General features: G+C 43.4%; 1 pseudogene; it reads right to left on the bottom strand.

Moving 5' to 3' along the window:
• Window positions 1–11259: 11259 nt before the first annotated feature.
• LOC110572695 lies at window positions 11260–18470 on the bottom strand (annotated as a pseudogene).
• Between the last annotated feature and the right edge of the window lie 789 nt (window positions 18471–19259).

The following is a 19259-nucleotide window of genomic DNA, read 5'->3' as shown; positions in this document are numbered from 1 at the left end:
GCAGGAGTCAAGATTTAGGGCCTCTGTTGGCTGAAGGCTCTTACCAGGTGATCTGGAGTAGGAGGAAAACATGACAGATGAATGCCTGGCTACACTGCGAAGTGCTAGATTGAAAGCACTGCCAGGGGCACCTGGGTGGCTCAGTCGGTTAAACATCTGCCTTCGGCTCAGGTCATGATCCCAGGGTCCTGGGATCGAGCCCCGCATTGGGCTCCCTGCTCATTGGGGAGCCTACTTCTCCCTCTCCCTCTGCTGCTCCCCCTGCTTGTACTCTCTCTCTCTTTCTCAAATAAATAAAATCTTTTAAAATTAAAAAAGAAAAAGAAAAGAAAACACTGCCATCAAGGGGCTCCATCACTCGTGCTCCCTACTTCTGCTACCTTATAAAGGAGCCACAGCAGGAGGAGAGCAGGGGAAGGTAGGAACAGAGCAACAGAGGGAGAGAGGGGACATGAACCTATAATCTGAGGTGTCTTGCTGCATGGCCAAAGCTAGAGGACTGGCCCAGGACAATCCTAGCTCAACCTGCTGTTCTGGAATAGTTATTAATAGTGCTTGATATATGCTGACTTGCTGAATGAATGAGTGAGGAAACGAGTGACTGGGTCCACGGCTGACTACGCCAGCTTTGTGTAAAAAGATGTGGTACAGTTGGAATGGCTTGAGGGGAAGGAAAGGAGAAGTCATTAAGTCTAGAATTCCAAAGGAAGCCATAGGAGGCGTGTCTTAAAGCCCCAGGTCAAAGCTCTCTTCAACTGTATTCCCTTCATTTAGTTCCAGGGACTGGCGGGGGCGGGGACGGGGGGGGGGGGCAGATGGTGGGAGCTCACAGAAGGAGCTGCTACCGGCTGCTGCGAGGACCAGGTCGTCCAGTGTCAGAAAAGCCCCAAGTGGGAAGCAACCGGCCTTGCATCTCTGCTCTCCAAGGGTCTGCTCTGTCAGCAAGTGGTCTGAGAGCCAGGAAATTGTGTTATTGGTGGCATGGTGACCGTACTGTACATTTTCTTTATAATTTCCTTTTTAGGGAGAGGGAGCCAAGCATTTTGCCACCAAACAAGGACCATTTATGGACTACGCAGTCGCATTTGCGGAGAACTGCTGGGGCTGCCACGTGATCCCAAGCGTAAACCTTAGCCCATCTCAGCCAAGAACACAGGCTCCGCATTCAGGAGAGCAGGAAAAAAAAAAAAAAAGGAAAGCCGAAAGCTGAAGCCAGAGTTCTGCACAGACGGCTGTATGGTGGCTAATTTAGAAGGGAAATTGCAACATCTCCAGTGGTGGCATTAGATTCATCATTCCCAGCTTGTCCAAAGACACTAAAAGCTTCTTTGTACTTGGATCTTAAATTCCCCAACAGAAATTTCTATTATTTTTCTTGTAGATTTTAGAAATAAAGACACTTCTTAAGGAATGAGACATTGAGTCATAGGACCTGGCTCCCCTGTTGCTTGCCATTAGGTCATTGTAGAGCTGCCTAGCTTTTCTTTTTTTTCTTTTTTTTCCGGTACGTCTTTTTCTTCTAAGATGGGAATCACTAGGCTGACCACATCATTATAAGGTTAATGCCCTGTATACTCTTACTATGAATACTTATTATTTGCATCCTCCCATTCCAGTTCTTCTCAAGCATCATTCTGACACATACCCCTTTAAAAAATCTCCGCCAAAGTAGAAAGCTTCTCAGCAAATGGTTGTAGCATCTACTACTATGTACATGTGATTAAAGTGTAATAACAGCAGGCTAACACCATAGATGATAAGTACTCATGCTCTAGTTGGAAGAGAGAGGATGAACAGAATCCAAGTAGGCAGGCAGGGGCCTTCAGGGCCTTCAGGGAAGGAGAACAATATTGGCAAAGTGATAAGCCAGGGATTGGCAAACTATATGGCCCTTGGGCTGAATCTGGCCTGCCGCATTTTTGTAAATAAGGTTTGATTAGAAGACAGCCATGTTCATTCATTTATGTATTATCGATGGCTGCTTTCATGCTACAAGGGTAGAACTGAGAAATTGTGACCTGAAACTATATGGCCCCTGAAGACTAAAATATTTACTATTTGGATCTTTATATACAGAGTTTGCTGAGTCCTGGCATAGACCAAGGTGGAAGTGGTGGTGGGGGGGTGATTTTTCCTTCCTGGTTTGGGTATTCAGAAAATGTGGGTTTGAACAGGAGTAGAGCTTCAAAGCCATTTGGCAGGATATAGGGAGCAGGCTCATGGGGAGTGGAAATACCTTTTCTCACCCTGCAGCAAACTCAACCTCAGACCCAGACACTGAGAATCTAGAGGGATGGAAACTATTTACATTTATTAAATACACCTATCCTTCCATCCCTCCCTCCATCCATCCATCCACCCATCCATCTATCCATCCATTTATCCATCTTCTCACTGAGTATACATGTACTTTTCCAGAATCATTTTGTTATTCAAATAAAACATGACCCTTGTAGAGAAAAACATTTAAAAAATACAGATGAGCCCCCCCCCCCCCCCAAAAAAGAGGAAAACCACCCGTAATTTCACCAACCACTGATAACCACAGTAACATTTTGGTATGTGTCCTTCTTAATCTCTTTTCCTACATGGAAACGAAAGTTTTTACTGAGTGCCTCCTACACAGACCAGGCAGTATGCTAAGCAATGAGGACATAAAATGGTGGGAGGTTGGTCTTGACCTCCAGGATAGAGAGCAGTGTCCCAAATCATTGCAATCTGGGCTGAGAAGTGCAATAGTAGCTGCCTGAAGAGATACAAGGAAAGCAGGGCAGAAGGAGCCATCACCTCTTCTTGGCCTGTTATAGTCAAGGTGAGCCTTAGAGGGTGCCAGGAAGTCTGCCCAGTGAGCAAGAACATTCCAGACAGAGGGGAAAGTAACTGATGTTTCCCATGTGCCTCGTAGGTACCTAGAAGTTTTCTTGAGAACATCTCATCTAATCATCAAAACAACTCTAGGAGGTGGACATTATCATTTCTATTTTACAGATGAGGAAATCCAGACTCTGAGAGGTTAGGGCATTTGACCAAGGCCATTCAGATAGCTTGGAACGGAGGCAGGATTTAAACTCAGGTCTGTTGCCCATGCTTCTCTCATTTGATCATGCAGCTTTCCCAAGATAAGCAAAGTCATGGTGGCCACCTTCACTGATTTTATTTAACAAATATTTACTGAGCAGCCACTATGTACCAGATAAAGAATATATTGACTGTATCTTCAAGAAGTCCTAAAGGATCTCTTGTTTTGTGTGTGTGTGTGTGTGTGTGTGTGTGTGTGTGTGTGTGTGTGTGTGTGATGGGGGAATCTATGTACAAAGTCAGGCTATGCTTTGGCTTTACACAGAACTTGAAACTGATCTAGACTCCAGCCATGTATATTGAGTTTCTTCCCTCCTTGCAGGGCTCTTGGCCTCTTCTTGGAGGATGTGGACCAATCACGTCGCATTGTTTGCCCCCTAAAAAGACCATACTAATTGAAGATTTTTGTACACTAAAGAGAGAAGTTGCCAATCATTCATTAGTCAGTTAACAAATTACCAGTGCTCCGGTGGGTTTGGGATGTGTGTATAGAGCAGGGAAGGAGGCAGAAAAGTAACATCTCTCTCCTGGTTACCACTGTCAAGAGAAATGGCTGTCTAATTGTGGACAGAAGACAGAGGTCTGGCTTGACAATTAGTGCTGTAGGATTTCTAGGGAAAGGGCCTCATGGTGGACCTAAGGGATGAGAAGAAGCTTCCTGGAACAGCCACATTTCCAACATTTCTTGTCATGGCTGGCTGGATAGCAAGCATCTCCACAAGAACACCAGGAGAGGTTAAAATCTCCTTTTAAAAACCTGGGAGGTGCTTTAACTTCCAAATTCCACTGGGAGGGTTATGTGAGGATTGGAGGAGGGTGGGGATGCTTCGCACTCTCGCTTTCTCTGGAACACACACAAAGCCACCCACAGAGTTAGTGAGTTGCACCATAAAATGTGGCATGGCCATAAATGAAATTACAAAGGAATCGCTTCCAAAGGCTTCACCTTGAAACCTTAACTTCTACATTGTGAGCATACCATTTATTACCACTGCTGCTGGGAAAGGGAGCTGTTAGTGTAATGCAGAGAAGAGAAGACAGGCAGTGTAAGGAGCAGAAAATGATAAGATTTATTGTGGGAATAAAACCCAGGGCAAATCGCCTCTTGTTAAATGTGTGTGTTGGCCCCAATGTCAAAGCAGTTGACTCCAGGCAAACACAGTGGTCTTGCTGGAAAATTTTCTCAACAACTCTGTGTCTCTGTTTCTCTTTGTAGAATGGCGTGTTGAGTGAGGATTGGTGAGTGGGCAGATACTTGATTCTCTTTTAGGTGCCTTGGTCCAACTTTCCCTTTACTTGTTTGCTCGTGACTTCTTCACCCAGGTAACCTCCAAAATGGTTGCGGTGCTCATGACTACCTCACAGCTGTTCCCCAGCCCTCACCTGCTGATGACTCTACGACAGCCACCCAAAGCATGCTTGTAATCAATATTGAACAGAGCTCTCTTGACGGCCTCTTATGGGCCAGGTCCTGGGCTGGGGACGCAGTAATGAACAAGAGAGACCTGGTCCTTTCCCTCAGGAGAGTTACCTGAGCTTGACCTCAGGGTCTTCTTACATCTAGGAGGTTGAGCAACCAGTCAAGTTGATCTTGGAGCTCAACAGCTTGAGGCCCCATAAGAACTCCTTCCCTCCTCCTGTTTTTGGGAATATTTAAAGCTCAGAGTTCTAGCTTACCCAGAGATCCTAGCGTTCTCTTCTGGCTTCCTGTCAACCACCACCACTACCCACAAGCTGTCTAACGTGGGGCAAATGACCCAAACTAACTAGACCAGCACTGTCCATTAGAATTTTCCACAATGATAGAAATGCTCTGAATTCGTGCTGTCCGGTATGGTAAGCACTAGCTACAAGTGGCTACTGAGCACTTAAAATGTAGCCAGTCAGAATGGGATATGCTGCAAGTGGAAAATATCAAAGCCATAGTACAAAAAAATGCAGAATATCGCAGTGACAATTTTTATGTTGATTCCATGTTAAAAATACAACAGTTGGAACAAAGAGTAAAAAAATACAATAGTTTGAACATGTTGGATTAAACAAAATATGCTATTAAAATCAATTTCGCCTGTTTCATTTTACTTTTCTATTGTGCTCCTAAAAATTTTAAAATTACATATGTGGCTTGCTTGCATTATATTTTTATTAGACAGTGCTATTCTAAACCTTGGCTTTCTTATCTGGAAAATGAGGGGGATAGGCCAAAGATCGGTAAGGTGCACTCATCTTGAAGACTCTATGATTCCCCCCTGACGCCTGATGCACTATGAACTGACTACCCAGCAATGTGAACCATGGTCAAGGTTAATGTAGCAGGCTCAATCAGCTCTGCACTCACATCCCCTCAGCACTTAATATTCTAGTACACCTGAGGGCATGGCGGCTCTTCTCCTTAGGGTTCTCTATCAACCTGCAGGAGGGGAGGCCAGCAATGCCTCTAGGAGCAGCCCGCACCCAGTCATGGATGGGAGTTGGAAGGTAAACACCTCGATTTCCATGCCCCTCCCCCCAGGTGGCACACTCTAGGCCAAGTTCTACACGGTTTCCCAGAGGTCCCCAGCAGGATTGAGCCTCAGCACCCACAATGGTACCCTGCTCACTAATATTCCCTTCATTGGCTTCCTTCCCTTCCCTATCTCACTTCCCTATTCCCCTACAATGCTTTCTGGAATCACTTCCTAAGTAAACTACTATACTTCTATCCTTTTCTTAGAGTCTGCATCTGCATAGATGCAACCTAAAATAGTCAGTTCCTAGCCCAATAAGGTAATGATGTTTAAGGGCACCGTCCCAGGAGCCTTTCAGTGGCTTTTCCTGTTTTATCAGCTCGTCAGAATCCCTGGCACATTACCAACAAGTACATGCTTAATGTCATTCTTGAGTCTGTCCCTTTCCACAGGACTGCAGACATGACTACTGGCACTCTCTCCTTGCCCTCCCAAACACGCTCCTCACATGAATGGGCACTTTGAGCTACGTTGCGCCTGCATTAATGATTTCTATTTTAATGCTAGTTTCCAACCTCAGTTTTCATCAGACTGAGCTCCTGGTTTCATTTTCTCCTAATTGCAATAAGATGCCCTAAGACATCTTAGGCATGATGGGTCCTGGGTGGGTGTAAATTGTTTGCTGCTGTTGAAGACACTCTGGGAGGGAACCTTCTGGGATCTGACAGGAAGTTGTTCCAGATGTCAGAAATCCAACGCCAAAAAATAAAAATAAGCTCCAGTTACTAAACTGATCAGGGTCTGGCATTTCGGAAATAAGAGAGCCTCTCGGATGAGCAAAATCTGAGCTCTCTGGAAATGGTCCAGAGATACAGCAAATATATGGCTTAGGAATGTTCTGGAAGTTAGAAGATGGATTGTGGCCATTTAAGGAATCATTTTCTCATGTCACATCAAGAATTAGAGTCCTAGGGGCGCCTGGGTGGCTCAGTTGTTAAGTGTCTGCCTTCGGCTCAGGTCATGATCCCAGCGTCCTGGGATCAAGCCCCGCATCGGGCTCCCTGCTCAGCGGGAAGCCTGCTTCTCCCTCTCCCACTCCCCCTGCTTGTGTTCCCTCTCTCTCTGTCAAATAAATATATAAAATCTTAAAAAAAAAAAAAAAGAATTAGAGTCCTAGAAGAACAGGAAGGGATCTTAGAAATTCTCTTATCCACCGTACACCCTCTAATTGTATGAGTGAGGAGCACTGAGGCACAGAGAAATGAAATGATGGGTCTATAGACACATTGATAGTGAACTCAATCTAGAAACAAGTTCATTGCTTTTCCCACAACCCCGGAGCACCACCCCTGGTCTTTGTACAGAAGAGCCAGTGATTCCAGACCAACAACCATTGCTCCCACTCCCATCACCAGGGAGGCCTGGAGGGTCAGGACAACGAGGAGAAAGACCAGAATCTTCAGAGCTGTCTCCTGGCTGCACAAGATGATGAGAAGCACAGTTGGTAGCTCCCCGAAAGAGATTACCCAGGGTCTAGTTAGAGGGCTGGTGTGTGAAATGCACTACATTACAAATTAATCCAACCTGCTGAAGCATCATGAGAACCGGAAGAATATTTTTTGGTATACCTCACGCCCTTGGGCTCTGTGCTAGGCCCCCAGGGATCTGAATCACTTGGGCACTGCTCTGAAGCTGTTTATAACTGAAATAGTGAAGACTAGGCAGACAGTGAACCAATTCAAAATATAGAAACATGATTACCAAGTTTCTTTCACCAGATATTCGGTTGAAGTCTGCCAGGTGATTTACAACCCCCTCCCATTCCTGGAATTCTCCAATAATTCCATGAATACGAGTTGTATCTTATCCCAATGCTCATTAAATCCTTTAGGGATAGAGATAATATTTTTATTCATTCACTCACTCATTCATTCATGCACTCAGGCATTTATTCAACAAATTTATTGAGTGCCTTCTAGAAGTCACTAGAGATGGGAGGGAGTGCTAGGGGAAGTAGAGGGCAGAATAAAAGATGTCTCAAACCCTTTAGTGCCTTCCCATATTACTCAGACTCTAAGCCCAAGTCCTTAGAACCATCTGTAAAAATCTTACCTGATCCCCCATTCCTTTACTATACCTCTGGTATCTTGATATTCATAGTCTGGTTGGAGGTAGAGAAGGCTGTTATGTGAAGTTAGAAGGGATGACTAGTTTCATTCATTTAATGTATTTAATTCATTTATTCACGCATTCACTTATTCGACATTTAGTATGACCTCCATGTCAGGGCCTGTGCTGAATGCTGGTGGTAAATGATGTTTCAGGTCTCATGAACCTTATCGTCTGTAGAGAGGAGCTCTAGCGAGAAAACAGATTGGCAAATGTCTAAACAATCATATATTTTGATAAGCTCTCTGAAGAAAAAACAGGATGCAGGGAAAAGAATAATGGGAGAAAACTAATTTATACTGAGGGCCAGAGAAGGCACCTCTGGTGGAAGTTATCTTTATTTTTTTTAAATTTTATTTTATTATGTTATGTTATTCACCATACAATACATCACCAGTTTTTGATGCAGTGGGAAGTTAGCTTTAGATTGAGGCCCTAAAGAGGAAGATTAGTCAGGCAGGGGTAGAGGTGAGAAAGGAGATTTTTCAGGCAGGGGGAAAGGATTGCCAGAGCGGTTCTGAAGTCGGCGCACCCAGAGTGCTCTACTCCACGGGTGAGCTTCGGACGCTCTCTGCACGGGGCATGCTTGTGGACCACTCTGCCCTTGGGCAACCAACCAGTGAAGGCAGGTGTGTGGAAGGGGGTGGGGTAGAATATAATGAAGGTCTCTCAAGGTACAACCACCTCAACACATAAGAGTTCTGGGAGGAGGGTTATAGGGAATGATCCCGTGAAGCTGACACCCCTACACACACACACACACACACACACACCCTCACCCTCACCCTCCTACTGGGACACACTTTGTTGGCCAGAATTAAGTAGGGTCCACTCCTGTTTCTCCCAGGGACAAAACATGCAAAACAGGAAAATTTCTCTTTGCTTTCTTCCTCGGCTTCCCTAGGACTTCATGCCACAAAAGACATCCTGAACCTAAAATCAGAATGCTCTTCCACTTGTTACTTGAACTTGAACTACTCGATGCTTTTGTCTGTAATATGAAGATACTGTGTTTGTCCTATCTCCTCACAACTTCTGTGCAAAGGTTTAAAAAATTAGCATTATAAAATGTATATTTTTTAACTTGAGACTTTATTTTTAGAGCACTTAGAGGTTCACAGCAAAATTGAATATAAAGGTACAGAGATTTCCTATACAGCCCCTGGCCTCCACCGCCCCCCCCCACAGTCTCCCCAAATACCAACATCCTCCACTGGAGCGACTATTTTGATAACTACTTAGCCTATTTTTACTTTTCTTCCTGAGTGTAAAACTACTTGTACCAGAGTAGATGAATTAAATTGCAGCCCCTTTGTACAAGGCAGAGCACTAGTTGTACATGGAACGAGGACCTGAAGCTGAAAATTATTTCAATTTTGCAGTTTTCCTTTTGAATGTTTGCTCTCCAAATCTGGCCAGCATCACAGCCTTCTATTCGAGGAGTTAACTTCAGTTGTTGCTTCCTTAGTAGTCAACCCTCCTCCCCATTATAACATTTTTCTTCTATTTGAAAAGCTGTTGTGAAAGTGCTAGTCTCTGAAAGGGATTAAGTGGGTTAATTTGCATTAAAAAGCCCCTTTATTTAGCGGGTATTTAAAATCTCTAAATACCACCACCACTCTCCACCACTCTCCACCCCTCCCCCCAGATGGTGACTGGGAAGGTGGGGGGGGGGGCACGGACTCCAGCTATAAGAGGTCTGAGACTAAACCCAGCCCAGCCCATTCCCCCCCCCCCCTCCCCTGCCCCGCTCCGGCCGCCCGCCCCCCGCCCCCGGCAGATTTGGAAATCTTGTCTTTCGTATCAGGTTGCACATGAAATCTTTGTCAAATCTTTTTTTGTACACACTCATAAATAATACTACCCAGAGTATCACTAATAGTCACAAGACACAGTGGGTGAATTTCAACGACTGAACTGCCGTGGAGAAAATGAATGGACTGTTAATAGGATCGCTCTCAAATAATAGCTAAATTATTAAACTCTAGTGTGTGTGGGTGGGTGCCACTTCCTTAGTGTGGCAAACTAGATTTGGAGGTGCCAGGGCGAACGTCTCAGGAGTATTACATTGCATAGCTCTTTGGAGGGATGTTAAGCCCTTCTCTAGCCTTCTGGCTTTTAGCAGAGCTCATGTTGATTTCTATTTTTTGTTGGCTTTTATTGGTAGAGGGTGTAGCGGAGAGTATTGGTTTTCTCCCACATCCGCTTGGTATCCACCTCTGTGCCAAAGGCTCTTTGCTGCAAACACCTGCAGAGCTCAGCCAGCGCCGGCGGGAATTTTTCTAGCCCTAGGAGCATCTGGGCCCGCCCTCAGGGCAAGCCCGAAGTGCTGGAGGGCTAATCCCCCCACAGCCATCCTCCTCTAATGAAGGCTGCCAGTCGGGGGCTGAATACCCAGCTGCCTCTCCCCTCCATTGGAGCAACTCTGGGGTGGGGTAACCCTCGGGTCCGCGGCAACCATGGGCTCTGGGAGTTCCCCAGCAGAACTGAGCTCTGGTGACCCCCCAGGGGTCCATAACGTCCCCTTCACTGGCTGCCTCCCCTTCCAGTCCCACTTCCCCCACTGCTGTTCCCTCGAATCACCAGCCGAAGAAATGACGAGTTCTCAAAAATCCTTCTCTTAGGTTCTGCTTCTAGGGTAACCCACAGCAAAACAGAAAGTGAATGTAAAGATTTTTTTTCCTACCAATTATCATGAAGCAAAGGCACCACTTTATCATTCCCTTCCACAGAGCAGCTTTGCCGAGTCCCCTGCTCTTACCGGACGGCAGCACGTTGCAGTGGAAACGCCATGAACCTGGGTTCCGATCCCGCCTTTGCTATTGACCGGCTGACTGACTTGTGTGACCTTGCTCAAGTTATCTTGCCTCAGTGAACCTCAGTTTCCCCACTTATAAAAGAGGGATAATGATATCGCCCTCCAGAACCGTTAAGAGAATTAACTCGGCGCCTGGCACGCAGCAGCTGACCAGTAAATGTCAGTTCTTTGACTTCCTGTAGGTCGTTCCCAGTCTACCAGTACAACGAAATGTTCCTGTCCTTGTAGCTTTTGTCACGGGACAATAAAATAAACAGATACCCAGAGTGAGAATATATCAAGATTCGAGAGCTTTCTCTGATTACGAAGCAATGGTAAAGATAACTGTGAGGGAAACCTTATCTGGTTACAATTTTTTTCCAGTCCCCTTTTTAGCTATTTATTTTAAAAAAATCTGACATTACAGATTAAACTGGATTGTATTAACATGCTACTCTTGCATTCTACTATGGCAAACAAACAAAAATATTCATGTGCAAAAAAACCCCCAAATAAAACAAAACCCAGAGAAGCATATAAAACTAAATATGGAACTGAGCTCTAACAGCTGAATGGAGAGAGGAATTGAAACAATTTAAAAATCACAAGTTTATGGTGAAGTGTAAAGAAACTGAAAATTTACGGACTATTTAAAAACCGAAATTGCTGACTGTTCAGAAACGACCCAGATGGATCAAGAGGGGTGAGCAGCCAAAAGAGCTCATAGATGAATCTGCATTGTGTCAGTCCCTTGCCACGCTATGCATCTCAACGGGAGGCCCAGTGGTGGTAGGCTGCCCGTTGGTAGGTCCTTTCACAAAATTCACTTGCCATTTTGATCTCTACCCAAGACATCTGGCGCATCTTACTGATTTTGGCACCCTGACACCCCATCCTGCAGCCAATTAAAATGCTTGGAATGGTGAGTTCATGAGTCGTCTCAGTAGATGCATCCAAACCTGCCCCACAGCCTTTGACCTCGGGGGAGTGGATTCAGTGTCACTGAATGCAGGGCGGCCAAGCATCAGAGGAAAATGAGACTGTTGCTTTGCCAACGGGAGCAGCTTCAGCTTGGCCCATGTGGGATGGGCCACAAGGAAGGGCACGCCGTCCTTGAATGGTATAGGGCTCTGGAGGGAGTCCCTCCAGCCCAGGGTCGAGGCACATGGATGGGCACCTGTGAGAAGAGCTCCCACAATGCAAGGATGAGCGGAGAGTTGGCTGACCTCCAGGGCCGGGGTGACTCCACCGTGACCAGACGGCTCTGTCTGACACACTCCATGCTGGATTGCCAAATGCCAGCAATTGTCACGGCCTGCTCAGTTGAGTCGGGAAGCATACTGCCAGCCACCGGGACCTGGGCCCCTGCGCTCTCTCCTAGTGTTTCCTTGACCTTGAAACTACCTTTCCCAGGGAGAGAGCCACCCTGATGATCCTGCCAACTTCCTTTACACGTGTGAGGAGCTGGATGGTGAATGTGACCTTTAATCCATTTTCAGTCCTAGCCTCTGGCTACCCGCAGGGCCCCTGTCGCCTTCCCGCCAATCCTTAGTGTTCCTCCCCTGGCCTTCTGCCCTTTCCCCTTTCCACCCACTCCCCTTTTCTCTTTGGGCCTGCAGTTTGAGGCTTTCAGCAGGACCAGTGACTAAAGAAAAGGCTTGACCATTCAAAGTCCAGCTCCCCAGAACTCTGCTGGACATGGAGACAGGTGTGATTAAAGGAGACACACCATGCGCTAAGCATGAAAGGAAAACAAGTGATACAGCTGATGATATTTACATGAAGGGATTTTGTTCAACAAAAGACCCCGCTAAGGAGGAGCAAGAGAAGATACTAGCAACTCCTATACCCAACAAAGGACTTTTATCCAGAATAGACTAAAAAAACTCCTACAAATTGAGAAAGAAATAGAAACTCAGTAGAGAAATGAGCAAAAGGCTTGGACATAAGCTGCCCCAAAGAGGATATCCAAATGATCAATAAACATAATAAAATGTGCTCATTACTAATCAGAGAAATGCAAATTAAAATCTCCACTATACATCGAATAGATTGCCAAAAATTAAAACATCTGACATTACCAAGTATGATCTAGGATGTAGAGCAACTGGAACTCTCATACGCCGTTGGGAGGAGTCTCAATTGGTGCCCTCAGTTTGGGAAAGAGTTTGACATTATCTGTTGACGTTGAAGATACTTCTACCCTATGCCCCTCCACTACATACTGTATAATTCCATTTATGTAGCTTTCAAAAACAGACAAAACAAGTGTATAATTTAGGTATGCATACGTAGGTAGCAAAGCAACAAAACACTGCAAGGAAGTCATTCCCATAAACTCAGGGAAATGAAGAGAGGAATTTGTAATGGGCCAGGAGGACAGAGGAGTCTAGTGGAGAGGTTGGCTATGTTCTTTCTATTTCTTGACCTGGCTGGTAGTTACAGGAGTGTTTGGTCTACAATAATTCATTATGTTACATGTTTGCACTTCATGTACCTTTCCATTTGTGTGTTGTATTTCATTTTAAGAAAGCTTAAGAAAAAGCTTTCTCCAAGTATGCTCTGAGAAACATTGGTTAATGGGATTTTAATATGTTACTTACAGAAAGGATTCCATGGTCAAACACATTGCAACACTGGCATAAATAAGGATGAACAGGTCTTTAATATGCCAGGGTACATTGTGACATTCCAAGAGGAAGCAAGAGTATGCACTGATTTATATGACCACGGAGCCCTTTTCCTAAGGGACATTTTACAGAGCATATACTTAGAGAAAGTGATGGAAAAAAACACCCAGCAAGTCCCAGTTTTATGAGCCTGTTGATCTGGTCCAGCCAAGGGCTTCACGAGCTTTATGCAAAGCCTAAAATGCAAAGTAGCAAGCAAATTAAGTTTTAAGTTGTGCTGCCCTGGAGGCCCTCACTATTCTTAAAATTTTCATAATTTCAGGTGTTTACTCAATTGATCCCGAATAATGAGTCGTGAGGTGTCAGCCCGCACCCATACGCATGCTTTCTGCCGCGTTTGTTCCAGTTTTCTTAGTCGTTACATTGATCATTGTTTGTGCATGGATGGAGCAACCCATATTTGCCTACTTCTTGTTTTAGCCCTCTCTCAATTTATAAGCAAAGTCATTCTGATGGGACCCCACATCTGCCCTAATGCTGGTGCTGTAACTCTGCTCTCACTGGGGCACGAGGTCAGTTAGCTTTCATTGTATAACTACCCCCCAAAGTGGCTTAAAACGACAACCACAATTCTGTGCTCTGGAAATTTGGGCTGGGCTCAGATGGAGGAGTCTTCTGCTGGTCTTAACTGGGTGTCACTCATGTGTCCACAGACCACTGCTGGGCCAGCTAGGACATTGGCCGGCAGTTAGCTAGGATATTGGAGGCAGCCATTTTAGTTCCAGACATGGATTTCTCTCATCATCCATCACGCAGCCCTGGATGGGCTTGTTCACATGGCAGCTCTAATGAGAGTCCTAAGAATAGCAAGAGGGGCGCCTGGGTGGCTCAGTCGCTTAAGCGTCAGACTCTTGATTTCAGCTCAGGTCATGATCTCGGTCCTGGGGTCAAGCCCCGTGTTCGGCTCCCCGCTCAACAGGGAGCTGAGCTCTCTCTCTCTCAAATAAATAAATAAACCTTTAAAAAAAAACAAAACAAGAATAGCAAGAGAGGGATAGCCCCAATGTGCAAGTGCTTGTCAAATCTTTGCTTGTATCACATTTGTTATTATCCTATTGGTCAAACAGATCACATGGCCAAATCTAGGGTCAGTGTAGACGGCGACTACACAAGGGTATGGATATAGGGAGACTGACTGAACAAATCGCAGCCATTTCTGAATCTGCCAAAGGTATTTCTGGCATGATAGCCGTTCATTATCAAAACTATCTCTAAAACTTCGCTGATCTATGGCACCTCTGGTACCAGTCAGATTCACTGCTGAATTATATTTTTAAAAACAAACCTGTTCATCAGTCTTTTCAAGGAATGATCCAAATACGAAAGGCTGATTGATTAAAATAGAGATCTATTACATTTTCAAAGATATGATGAAATGTAAATAGTTTCCCCTAGGGAAAGTGTGCAAGATGATTATTCAAGGAGAAATTTAATTATAACCTAAAAAAAAAACAACAACCAGGAATTCTAGCAGATATGGATTATCATTAGATTGCATTTGTTACAGAAATACAAAAACTATGACCTTTCCTTTAATTCCATTTGTTTTTATTTAACAAAATCTGTTCCTTGGTTTTTTTTAACATGACTCTGTCATGGTTACAGTTTAACTGTTGCAGACTTCCAATTATTATCCAAGACTGGACATATTAACTCTATCTGTTGGAAGAGCAAAAGCCTGTCATGTTGGGTAATAATGGCTGTGGAAGGCAGTCCTGAAAAGGCAGAACAGTCCCAGGCCTGCTTTCTGTTGTTTTCAGGCATGGACAGTCTATGGCTCTGACCATGCTAAGTTGGAAAGGGTCTCACATCTTCAAGTCCTAACAGTATTTGGGGGCAATTTCTCTCAGCAGATGGCAAGGATCATCAGGTGACTCCAGATGGGAATACCAATCTTGATTCCATTTGACCACTTAAGGCCACCATCTTGTGCTAATTTTATACTATCAAGGCCACAAGAAAGGATTGTCAGTAAGAATTTTAGGCTCTCAGTTTTGTCATCCAGAGTTAAGATGTCCTACATTTTGCTTTGGATGACATTGAAGTCTACAGATTATATGGAATTTGATCAAATCATAGTTTTTTCTAAACTTTTTAAGTTGAGATGATGATGATGATGATGATATTGATGATAGAGAGTAGCAGCTCTGGCCAAGTTCTTGACAATAATCATATCACTTAATCCTTACGGCCACCCTCTTATCTCTGTTTGACATGGGAAAAAACCAGAGGCACCAAGAAATTAACTTGCCTAAGGACCAGTGACTTGTAAATGATGGCATCACGATTTGAACCCAGGTCTGATTCTAAAGTTCTGCTCTTAAGTACTCAGCCACACCACCCCGTGTTGAGAACTTGCTGGATATGTCTGAGCATCATCATCATCGCCATCATCATGTACACTTTTGCTGAGCGCTCACTGTTTGTAGTGTGGGCAGAACTGTGTTGGAAGTGTGGCATAAAAATGCCTCTTGCACAATAGAACATGGGATAAACAACCTTATAAATAGCTCTCTCTAGTTGGCAGCCATGGTGGAGAGGGAAAGCATAAATTAAAAGAACTTTGTCAATTGACAAACCTGCTTTTAGTTAGAAGTTTAACACCCTCCATCGCCCTCAACAGATCTCTGTAAGTGTTGATAACCAGCAGCAAAATGGAACAATTTGATTTCCAGCACATCTTCTCTACCATATCCACCCCAAAACCAATGTATTTGATGAAGTCATATGAAGTTAGGGAACCCAAGAGAGACCAGAGAGCATCCTGGATATCTCACAGCTGTAACTTTCAGATACCAAATCCTTGAGAAATGACCTTTTACATTTATGTATAGTTTTGTCTCTGTCTTAGGTCAGTTAAAGGCACAGACTCGGGAAACAGACTGCTTGGGATCAAACCCAGAGCTGCCATTTTACTAGCTGTGTGACCTTGGACAAGTCATTAGACCTTTCTCAGCCTTCATTTCCTCAACTGGAAAAAGGGAATGATGACAGTATTCTTTGCAATTGAATTATTGTGGAGATTAAGATAATATCTGTAAAAACACAGTGTCTAGTACATAGTAAGTGCTATTTAGTTGTTAGTTATTAATATTATTATTCTGCCAAACAGCTTAAATCTGGTAGAGGTTTTCATTTTTTTTAATTAAAAATTTTTTAAGTAATTTAAGAAATTTAAATTACTTAAGAAAATTTTTAATAGAAAAAGCAATTTTTTTCTGATTTAAGAAGTAATGCATGTTCATCTGAAACTAATGATGTACTATATGTTGGCTAATTGAATTTAAATTAAAAAAAAAGTAATGCATGTTCTTTGTGAATGTTTAGAAAATGCAGAGTTATACAAAATTGCTTTTAAACTTTTAAGCATCCAAAATTTACTGGCCTGAGATAACATATTGAACAATCCAGAACTTAGTGGCTGGAAGCAATGATCATGACTTCATTCTGTGTTTGGCAGGTTAGGTTCAGTGTATCTCTGCAGTCTTCTGGATGCTTGGCTGAGGCTGGGTGGCTGAGCATGGCCTTTTTCACAGCTAGCGGTTGGCAGGGTATTGACCAGGACACCTCAGTTTTCCTCCACATGACTTTTCCAGCAGGCTGTTCGCTTGCTGGAGAACAGGCTCTTCATCTCTTCATATGGTGGTCTCAGGGTTCCAAGTGCAGCAACAAGAGGCAAAGCACCAAAGCCCAAGCATTTTTCTCGCCTCTGCTGGTACCACATCTGCGGATGTCCCATTGGCCAAACCCGTTACATGGCTAAGCACAGATTTAAGTGGTCAAGAGACAGATTTCACCTTTTGATCTGAGGAGAGCCAAAGTCACAGTGCAAGGGTACAGAGATAGAGATAGGAATAATTTGTGCTGATTTTTTGCAATTCAGCTCAGATAAATACTGTTAAAAATTATGTCTATATAGGGGCCCCTGGGTGACTCAGTCGGTTGAGCGTCCGGCTCTTGATTTTGGCTCAGGTCATGATCTCAGAGTTGTGGGATCGAGCCCCACATGGGCTCTGCGCTCAGTGGGGAGTCTGCTTGGGATTCTCTCTCTCTCCCTCTCCCTCAGCCCCACCCCCCAACCCCCCCACACTCTCTCTCAAATAAATAAATCTTTTAAAAAATTACGTGTATATAAAAAATACATATGTGTATTGTGTATGTATGTATACATATACATATACATATGTATTTTTTTTTTTAAAGATTTTATTTATTTATCTGACAGAGAGAGACACAGTGAGAGCAGGATCACAAGCAGGGGGAGAGGGAGAAACAGGCTTCCCACGGAGCAGGGAGCCCGATGCGGGGCTCGATCCCAGGACCCCGGGATCATGACCTGAGCCGAAGGCAGACGCTTAACGACTGAGCCACCCAGGCGCCCATATACATATGTATTTTTTACATGAAAAAATGTACAACCAAAGTGATCATATTTTTTTATGATTTCTATATATTTTTTTAAGTGATGATATTAAACATGGTGATTTGTACCTCGTGTTTTTTTCCCCTTAATTACGTCCTGGGGCATTTTAATGTCCTCATTTTAAGATGTGCATAATATTACATTGTATGGATTTACCATGACAAATTTAAACAAAGTGTCTCATAGGACTTACAGGGTGTTTCCAATTTTGCAATAAACTTCTGAATATGTAGACTTTTATGTATTTTTCTAATTAGTTCCTTGGTGTACGTGTTTCAAACTCTGACATATTGCAAGAATACTCTACAGAAAGATTCTATCCAGAGATGATACTCAAAATACTCAGCAACAGAATGGATACTGACCTCAGCATAGAGCAGAGTCCCCAAGGTAACCCTTTCCTTGCTGGATTCAGAGGTCCAGGTGACAGGAGAGAGGGCCAGAAGCCAAGGCAGTGAGTGGTTCTCAAAGGTGGTGGTGGTGGGATATCTTATTTCCCTGTACAAGGGTACTAAATCTCAGCCACGGAGAAATGTGTGCAATCTGTTTTCCATCACCCTCCCCAACCGGAGGTGGTATCTATTTTTTTAATCTTTGCCAATCTTATCCATGATAACAACAAAAATAATATCATCTTTTATTTTGTATTTTTCTAACCATAAGTGAGGGCACTTTTTTATGTTTCACCACCACGTGTATTGGGTTGTTATTGTTGCTTTTGATGAATTGCCCATTTATGTCCTCTGCCCATTTTGGGGGGGCATTATTCTTTTCATTAAAAAGCTAGTATTTATTGATACCTTACAGTGTGTCACTACACTAAGCCCTTAATAGGCATTACCTGTTTTAATATTCACCATGACCATGTAGAGTTATTATGATTCCCATTTTAGAAATGTGAAAATAGAGGCAGAGATTCAGTAATGTGCCCACCAGGATCTTGTTTGTAAGTGCTGGGGCCAACAATCAAATCCAGACAGCCAGATCCTGTGACTGAGGTTCTTAATCATTCTGACCTATTCTCTTGTTACTGCAGTATTTACTTATAAGAGCTTTTTACATATGGATATTCATTGTTTTAATACATCTTGTACATTTTTCCTACTTTATCCTACTTTTAACTTTCCTTATGGCATTGCTTGCTGTATAGGGGTTTAAAAATCTTACAGATGCACTTTTCTGTATGAATTTTTTTTCAGTTTGAGGTTTAATTGACAAATAAAATTGTCATGTATCTAAAGTGCACACCATGATGATTTGATACCCATGTGCATTGTGGGAAGGTTCACCCCATCGAGTAAATTAACACACTCATCACCCTACCTTTTTTTTTTTTTTTTTGGTGAGAACACTTAAGTTCTACTCTCAGCGAATTTTAATTGTATAATGCAGTATTATCAACTATAGTCACCATGTTACACATTAGAGCCTTAGAATTTATTCATCTTAGAACTGATAATTTTATACAGTTTAAAAATATTTGATATGGTCAAATATCTCAAGCTGTTTTCTTAATGGATTTTGTCTCTAACAGCATTCTCAGATGTTCCCTATCAGGAAGATATAAAAACATTCATTTTTATTTTCTTCTATATAGAACTTCAGAATTGCCTGTGTTAACAAAATATATGTGCTTAGGCCCCAACTCAGACCTG

This window comes from Neomonachus schauinslandi, chromosome X (genome assembly GCF_002201575.2).
Source record: "Neomonachus schauinslandi chromosome X, ASM220157v2, whole genome shotgun sequence".
Taxonomy (NCBI): domain Eukaryota; kingdom Metazoa; phylum Chordata; class Mammalia; order Carnivora; family Phocidae; genus Neomonachus; species Neomonachus schauinslandi.
The sequence above is the reverse complement of the archived record's forward strand: the minus strand, read 5'-3'. Positions and strand labels throughout refer to the sequence as shown.